The sequence below is a fragment of the Adiantum capillus-veneris genome, chromosome 15, assembly GCF_014529385.1.
Source record: "Adiantum capillus-veneris isolate H3 chromosome 15, ASM1452938v2, whole genome shotgun sequence".
Classification (NCBI taxonomy): domain Eukaryota; kingdom Viridiplantae; phylum Streptophyta; class Polypodiopsida; order Polypodiales; family Pteridaceae; genus Adiantum; species Adiantum capillus-veneris.
The window spans coordinates 6013746-6022220 of NC_140945.1; the positions used below are offsets into that span (position 1 = coordinate 6013746).

General features: G+C 43.7%; 1 pseudogene; it reads left to right on the forward strand.

Moving 5' to 3' along the window:
* The first annotated feature begins 2483 nt into the window (after positions 1 to 2483).
* LOC147440210 (uncharacterized) lies at positions 2484 to 3254 on the forward strand (annotated as a pseudogene).
* The last annotated feature ends 5221 nt before the right edge of the window (positions 3255 to 8475 follow it).

Here is an 8475-nt window from a genome sequence, read left to right on the forward strand (position 1 = left end):
AAGATGATCGAGTCAACCTTCTCACTAGTTGTCTCAATACCCAGGACGTGATTTCTATCTTACTATCACCTGGAGGTAAGCACATTAAGGATGCAGTCACCAAGGACCTTATGCGTAAATTAAGAAATGTGGTTAGTGATGATGACGTTCAACAAGCTTGTGATGAGGCTGGAATCAACACCAAAGCCTATCAGTCTATTTTCCAACTCCTAAAGGATGCCCTCAAAGAACATGGCATTGTGGAAAACCTATTTCCCATTCCTCACAAGGTCAAGCTCGCAAAGAAGGCCACAAACGAAGATGTGTTCTCCCGCATTGGGACATACCTACACATTGAGGACACAATGCCAACTTCCCTCTTTGCTTCGTGCACAACAAAGATAAGGGGAAAAGGTAAGAAACAATCCATAAGACCTTCGGAGAAGGGCTTTCCTTACACAATGTGGAACAATATTTTCGTGGATCTTAGAAGGCTTCAAGAAGACATGCTTAGATTTTACGAGTTACCTGAAGAAGGTGACACACTTTACTTTTTTCTTTGGTATTATTCTTATTATAACTCTGAATTTTAAGGTCTTAGCACTATTTATTTTGTGGTGCTTGGCACAAAAGTCGCTTTTGTGCTGAAACTCGATGAGTGTCAAATAGTGAAAGGCCGAAGGTTAGAGAGGCTAAGCATCACTCTAATGAACGAGGCCCTTCTGCAAACCAAGCGAAGGGATTCAATCGAGCCATCTCCCACCCCATCTTTTAGCGTGCAATCGGAGAAATACATTTGGTGGTTGGGTGCTATTGAGGTGCCCAAAGAGACCAATGGAGTACTTTCATGGATTTTTGAGAGAACTCCATGGATCACAGAAGTAATACACTCCCAAATTGCAGGTCAGAAGCTGGAGATTGAGGGTTTTGGTAGTTATGATGTGGAGTGGCACTTAGGTGGGGATTTGAAGACCATAAAGTGTTTGCTTGGCTGCAAACAAGGGGCTTCTTCTCTCATGCCTTGTCCATTTTGCACTCGAGGGTACAAACCTAATGGAAACAAATCACATAAGAGCACTGCAAAGGCCGGTTCCATGCTTCCATAGCAAGGGCATGGAGAACAAGGGTTAGATTGTCGTGATGTCAGAGATGAAGGTAGAGAATCGGAAGCGTCTATTCTGAGATGTCCCATGATCAATGTCCCAGACCGTGATCAAAAGGACCACGCTTGGAATCCAATCTTTTGATTTCCTCTATCGAATGTACATTTTTGTACATTACACGCATTCATGCGCATTTTTGATAGGCTATTGAAGCTCCACATTGACTATGCTGTCACAATGAAACCGTTGGAAAAGTCTCAGGAAGTGATCGAAAGAGTGGAGATACTCTGGAATTCCATTGGCTGTCACAGTGCAAATGTGTCTATCGTTGTTGCAAAAAAAACAAGGGAGGCCCATGAAATTTCTCAACAAGTGTCAATGAGTGGACAAAAAGCTAGACACTTTTTGAAGAAAGTTTCCCAAGGAAAGCCAAGTCGATATGATGCTCAAAACAACTCCAACCAGCAGGCAGGTAACCTTTGGGAGCTTTGGAAGGAGTTATGCAAAGCTACTACCGACAATGATTCAAATGGTGAGCTTGCAAACAAGCGCAAGCAAGTTTGGGCACATTTTGATAAAATGGTCAAGCTTATGGGCCTTAATAGCACAACAGAAGAACAACGCCAATCATTTCAAGAAGGTGGATTTTACCAAGGTCTTCACCCTTTCTTGGGGTGAAAATAACATCACACATTACATGGTAAGTCATTTTACATGGTGTATTCATTACAAGGGATTGTTTTTATTTAATAATGTGGATCGTTTACTCATGTGAACAACATATCTTGTTTGCGCATGGTGCATTTTTTATGCACAAGTATGGATCGCTTGAAATTTTTAGCACTCAAGGCATGGAGAAGTCCCATTATCGAGCAAGGGGAGTGTACTTCAAAAATACTCGACATGGTGGTGGAATGGTGCAATCCAATTATTTGGAGGAGATGTTCAATTGGTTTTTTCGCACAACATTTGCTCGTAAGCTCACAATGGAGCGTCCGCGACAATCCAAGATTGCTATTGAAGTGCGGAAATGGAGTCGTCAAGAGCATAGCAACAAGTGGCAAATGTCGCAAGGTCCCACCAAGCATGCTGCATGGCGGCGATGCATAGTGCGACAAGGATCAATAAACATGAACGCAAGGTCCAACTCTTAGCGACATGTTTATTTAAAAAATAATACTTTTAAAAAAAAAAATAGTGTGAACACGGCCCTTTTTAAATGGGCCCTTATAAATATTGCATGCTCTCATAAACCACTCATTTCTTAAGAACAGGTGAGCTCTTACCAACGAAATGGCACGCACCAAACAAACCGCGAAAGAGCATCCACCTACCAACAAAAACACCCTCCAAGGATGTGAGAAGCCGTCATGGCTTAAAGGCACAAGAAAACGGCCACGAATGCCTGGCCATTCCAGGAACTCATCTGGTAGTGGGCATGGTGGTAGGGCACGAGAGTCATCGAGGACTGTTGAATCTCCACCTCCTCAAGATATAACACCTAGAAGGAGAATGAAGCAACGTGCCCAACGCTGGAGAGAAGAAGAGGGCCAGCAAACAACAGAGTCCGATAGGGAGCAGCCGTCGCGCCACCAATCACAAGCAGGACCATCCAGGACTCGGGTGGTCCATACAGACACTGAATCAGAGATTGAGCCACCATGGCTACAAGAAAAAATACCACGCACACATCGGGTGGCCGTTAGGGGGGAGACATTGCCTGGAGGCCAGGGAGCTCTCCCCACACGACAAGATCGGCAGCCAAGGGAAGAGGAATAATTAGAAGAGGCTGCAGTACCAGCCCCTAAGCATGTAAACATGATCAAGTCTAAGTTTTTCAAGAAGCCTAAATGCCGCCCGCCAGCAAATGTGCAAGTGTCCCCAAGACAATCGCAGCGGCACTGAAAAATAGCAAGGGCATTTGCAGAAATCCGCCACTACCAGAAGATGACGGAGCTTTTGATTCGACGCGTCCCCTTTGCTCGCACTGTAAAGGAGGTGCTTCAAAGCTATGGAAATCAGTATAGAATGCAAGCAATAGCGCTAGAGGCTATTCAAGAAGCTGCAGAGGCCCACATCATTTCGGTGTTGGAAGATACCAACCTATGCGCCATACATGCAAAGCGAGTGACAATACAGCCAAAAGATATGCAGCTTGCACGTCGATTGTGACGAGACTTCGAGCATTAGCCGAAGTTACCCCTCTTTTTGTATTGCACACCCTTATCTTTGTAATGATTTGACTTTCCAATGACAATATGATCAACAGTTGTGTCTACTGTGTCTATTATCTTTGTAATGAAATGACTTTGTAATTTCAAGTCTTGTATGTAATTGCAATCAATTTCAGTAAATTTGTGCTTTTTAAGTACGCTTGAGGGTAGATAAACCTATAAGGTGCATCTAAATGAATGATACAAAACCAATCCATTGCAATAAATTTGTGCTTTGTAGGTATCCTAGGGGGTAGATTAGCCTACTAGGGGCAAAAAAAAGCCTGGCCACAAGGGCGCGCAAATGGCCCATCCAAAACTGATGGATGGGCCATTTGCGTGCCCTTGTGGCCAGGCTTTTTTTTGCCCCTTGTAGGCTTATCTACCCCCTAGGATACCTACAAAGCACAAATTTACTAAAACCTATTGGTTTTGCATCATTATTTTACATGGATCCTTGTGGACACCCTTTTCTGGCCATTTCAAGCTTTGAATTCCCTATAGGATATAAAAATAAATAACATATTTTGAAACCAAGTGTCTATGCAACAGTAATTTGGATTTTTCAAATGTCCAATGTAATTGGACTTTTTGGTGCAGGGGTGTACTAGGTATAGCTCAAGCAGGTGATAGTGTGCTGGAAACTTCATCTCATAATTGATTTCACCTTTTCTAGTGTCCTTGAGTGTGAACATATGCTGGAATTTCCATAAATAGGGTGCATCTAAATGAGTGATGCAAAACCAATCCATTGCAATCAATTTGTGCTTTGTAGGTATCCTAGGGGGTAGATTAGCCTAATAGGGGCAAAAAAAAGCCTGGCTACAAGGGCGCGCAAATGGCCCATCCAAAAATGATGGATGGGCCATTTGCGCGCCCTTGTGGCCAGGCTTTTTTTTGGCCCTTATAGGCTTATCTACGCCCAAGGGTACTTAAAAAGCACAAATTTACTGAAATTGATTGCAATTACATACAGAACTTGAAATTACAAAGTCACGAATCAAAAAAAAAATCATATCACCAATTGAAACAATTTTGAAGATTGACAAATCACATTCAAAAGAATTTCCAATATAAAGAGACAATTTCAAATATTTTTTATTCCTTCCAAAACGGTGATTTTACATCATGTATCTGAGGAGTTCATAATTTTTTTGATCATTTCTTGGCGCCTATTTTGCGCGTAAGGCAACTCCCCAGTCAAGAGGGACTGCGCTATGGCCTTTGGGTCAGTTGAGCCAATGGAAGCATGTATCCCTATCTGGGAAAGCACTTTACCACGAAAGCCGGTGCCAAACGCTGTGCATACAAGGGATCTACGCACTAGGAACACTTGATGCGCAGTTTGAGCAATGCACAAAAACTTACTCAAAGCTTTTAACGACCAAGTCATAAAATGGGCTTGGGGAGTAAATTCATTATGGATAATTGCCACATTGCCAGGGGGGAGTTGTCCTAGGTAATGCGCAAGGGAAGCTTGAGGTCCAAAGCCCGTCCGCTTGCCACCTGTCCTTGCAGCAAAATCATCAACCTCCACAACATCCTGTCATAAACCGATGAAGGTTGAGAAAAAAGACAATGAAGGATAAAATAGTAACATGAAAATTAGGATACAATTTACCTCCTGCTCCTTGTCGTCCTCCTCCCTGTTGCCCTTTGCATCCAATTCAATGCTCCCATGCACCACAGATATGAGCTTTGGATCATCAGATGGGAGGTTGCATAATGCCATAGGCATCCTAGCAGCCTCAACCTTGGCTTGCGTGGCTTGGAAATCTTCATCGGCCACGTGCAAATGCTCTGCTGTCAGGACCTCCGCACATACAACTGCAATAGTGTCAGCAACAGAGTCCCCATCTGGCAAGAGCTTGCTTTCTAGGGCATCTGGCGTATTGTCTAAGGGACATTTGCTGCTGTTGCATGGCACGCTCAAGCATTCATCCATGCGCAGGCCAAATGCTTTCTCCAAATCATGCAGGAACACATACTCCTCCCCATCCACTAACACTGAGGAGAAGCGGCTTATTTCTACCTCTGGGATAACCACATTCGTCAGTGGTAGTGGCACTGGAGTGTCACTAGGGCCAGCCGCAACTATGGATTTCTCAACCACTTCCTCAAGACCCCTAGGGTACTCGAGCCGGTGTGCTTTTCCTTCCGCTGCAGGGTTCATGGGTATAACCTGCTGCTCCTTGGTGTCCTTGATAAAGGACCCAACTTGCAGGTGTGGTAAGCGGAGCTCCTCCAGATTAGGTTCCTCGCTCACCAAGAAGATAAATGTTACGAGATGAGAAAGGTACTCCACCCCCAACTTGCGCTTCTTGAGCGCTGACACCCCAGGGGCTTGCTCGTCCAAGTAATGGCCTGCATCGGTTGCAATCTCTTGGAATCGTTGCAACCGCTTGGAGAATGGGCGATCACCTTTGTGTATATAGCGCAAAAGATCGCAAGGCACCCAGATCCCTGCATGTGGGGGGATAGATACAGAATATTTTATGATGTGCTTCTCCATGAACGCAAAAATCTCCTCAAATGCATCCATGTGAAGGGAAATTGTGGCGTCAAGGTCAGGGAGACGAGTAGAAAAGGTGTGGAGGTCCAACTTCCCTTTGTATTTGGTGTCCTTGAGGAAGAGGATGAAGCGTGACAAAGGGGTGGATGTGGGTGCAGATGCAGAGGCTATGGCAGCATCCATGTCTAGCCTGGGGTGTAGATAGAGAGCGGAGGAGCTCAAGAGTTGCAAAAGTGAAAATAGTGAATGAGTTAGGTGGCCCCCCTTTTATAATGGACCCTTTTTTTAAGACATTTAAAAAAAAGGCACTGTCACCAAAAAATGATTTCTCATCCCAATGCAAAAAATTATATTCAAACGCATGATTTGCCAAAGCAAATCATGTTGATTACAGCGGGGATCAATATGAAAATTGCAAGAGTTACAAAGTTATAAGATCGATAGCATAGTTCCATTTATCCCCCAGTCCTCCTCAACCTTCAATTTGTCTTCCATTCTCTTCCCAATCTGCGGACATTCATTACAATAAGCATCCAATGATCGACAAACCATGATGTATTGAAAATGTGGTGGAAGGATTCTCACCTTGTGACCTTGTAAACGAAATTGTGCTTGTTGAAGGGCCTCAAAACCCATAATAACCAAATGTTCTCGAACATTACTGAGAGTCCAATGCTTGTTCACTTGGACTGCCTCCAAAGCATCGTTGGGGATCTTCACTGCAATGTCAAAGCTTGCAATAGCGCCGTCTACACTCTGTAAGGGAGTCCACACTCCAAGCTTGCACATCCAACGATCATAGTGAAATCGTATGTACAAGGAGGCGCGGGATTTCAAATAGCGCATTCCAATACCTGAAGCTCCAACCTTACAATGGTACCAGTCCCCGTTGTGCATGCCCTCCACAAAACCCCAGTCCTCTTCTAAAAGCCTTCCTAATTCCTCGTAATGCGCATCTTTACATACAAGCATTGTGGTAGTCTCCACAAATCCAAACTCTTTAAAAATGTGCACAAAACAATGAATAGGCAAACACCAACTCAAGCCCACAGACCTAGAAGCTTTAGAGTATTTCAAAGAGTTTTGGACATCCATTATCATCTTTTGCTTGAAAGATGCTGCCGACCACAAATCTGGGACCGGCCACTCCATACTTAATAAGGAAGTTACTTTGATGGGTTCAAGCGTTCCAAACGCTTGTGTAGAAGTAGGGACAATATAGGAGTGAGAATAGAAGAAAATCCTTCTTTGAACCAGTTTGGTTGGGCAAAGATGTGGGAACATTATTGCTCCAATATCCGCATGTATAGCATTGAATGTGCTGGAGAGACTATGTAGTGCTGCTCCTCCACCAACGTGGATGGAAATGTGACTATAAATGCATGACAAATGTTAAGTATGAATCCATAATAACATTACATTGTGATTTCACACCTAGCTTTGTATTCTCAAAACATGTACTTACAATGTGTTGGAAATCGAGGTGGTTGTTGCAAGTGCATGGTTGACATTGAGAAAACATGTTGCACAATGGCTACGGTCCCCTTGTCTTTGTGGTTCTTGAAGCCAATGAGCTTTCCTTTCCAATGAAGATCCAAGTTTGCACGATTCCGCACACGATGAGGGCCAATAGCAGATCGTTGCATGTATACCCAAGCACCTTTGGTGAACTCTTGTGGCACCCACTCATCATCTACACCTCTAGTGTTGTGGCATGCAACTGCTGTGACCTCATCCTTTGGCCGCCTTTGCAAAGTAGAGTTGGCCATGGTTGAGCAAAGAAAACTAGGAGGAGGAGAAGGACCTTGCTTGTTGCTACAATGTAGGTGGGATAAAGTGATATGAGAAGGTGGTTAACCCTTGTGGCAATGGGAGGAGAAGGTGGATAACCCTTGCTTGGTGTGGCAATGGAAGGTGGTAGGGGAGGAGAGAGGAGCTTCCTTGCTGCAGCAATGGAGATGGTGTAGAGAGAGAGAGTGTTGGAGTAGAGGATGAGTGTGATGGTTGCAACCAAGGAGGGGTTGGAAAAGGGGTTCTAAAGAGAGAAAATCATTTTTTGCCTAACTTTTGGGGGAGCTCTGGATAGCAAAAAAAGATTTTTCAAAAGTTTTTTTTAAAATTTGAATTTTAGGGTTTTTGGATGTACGTTTTGACTTTTTGAGATCAAAAAATTCTTCTTTGACGATAAAATAGTTTTAGGAGGGTTTTCAGAAGATGAAATTTGAGTTTTGAAAATTTTGAAAAATTTCAAATTTTTGGGATTTTTTCATAACCGGATAAAAAAGGAGGGAAGTTGGAGGTTCCATATGGCCCAACCCCGCCCACCCCACCTTCGCACTAGGTAAGAGCCCATTTAAGAAGTGTAAGACTACTTTGTCCCCCTACATTTTTGAGGGCATAGAGTGTGTCCACAACCCTCTTCTCATTGGCTGGCCTCTAATTAACCTTAATCCCAAAGGACCCCTAGAGGGTTCATATTTTTCCTAATGAAAATGGAAGTTAGGACTGAGGCCGCTATGGCTTGTGGGTCTTCCACTCCTAAGGCTTGATTCATAGCTACACGGGCTAAGACCTTGCCACAAAAACCTATTCCAAAAGTGGCCATTGCAAGGGATTTGTTTATGAGAAAAACTAGCTACTTGCATAGTCTAAGGTATAGTAGACAAGC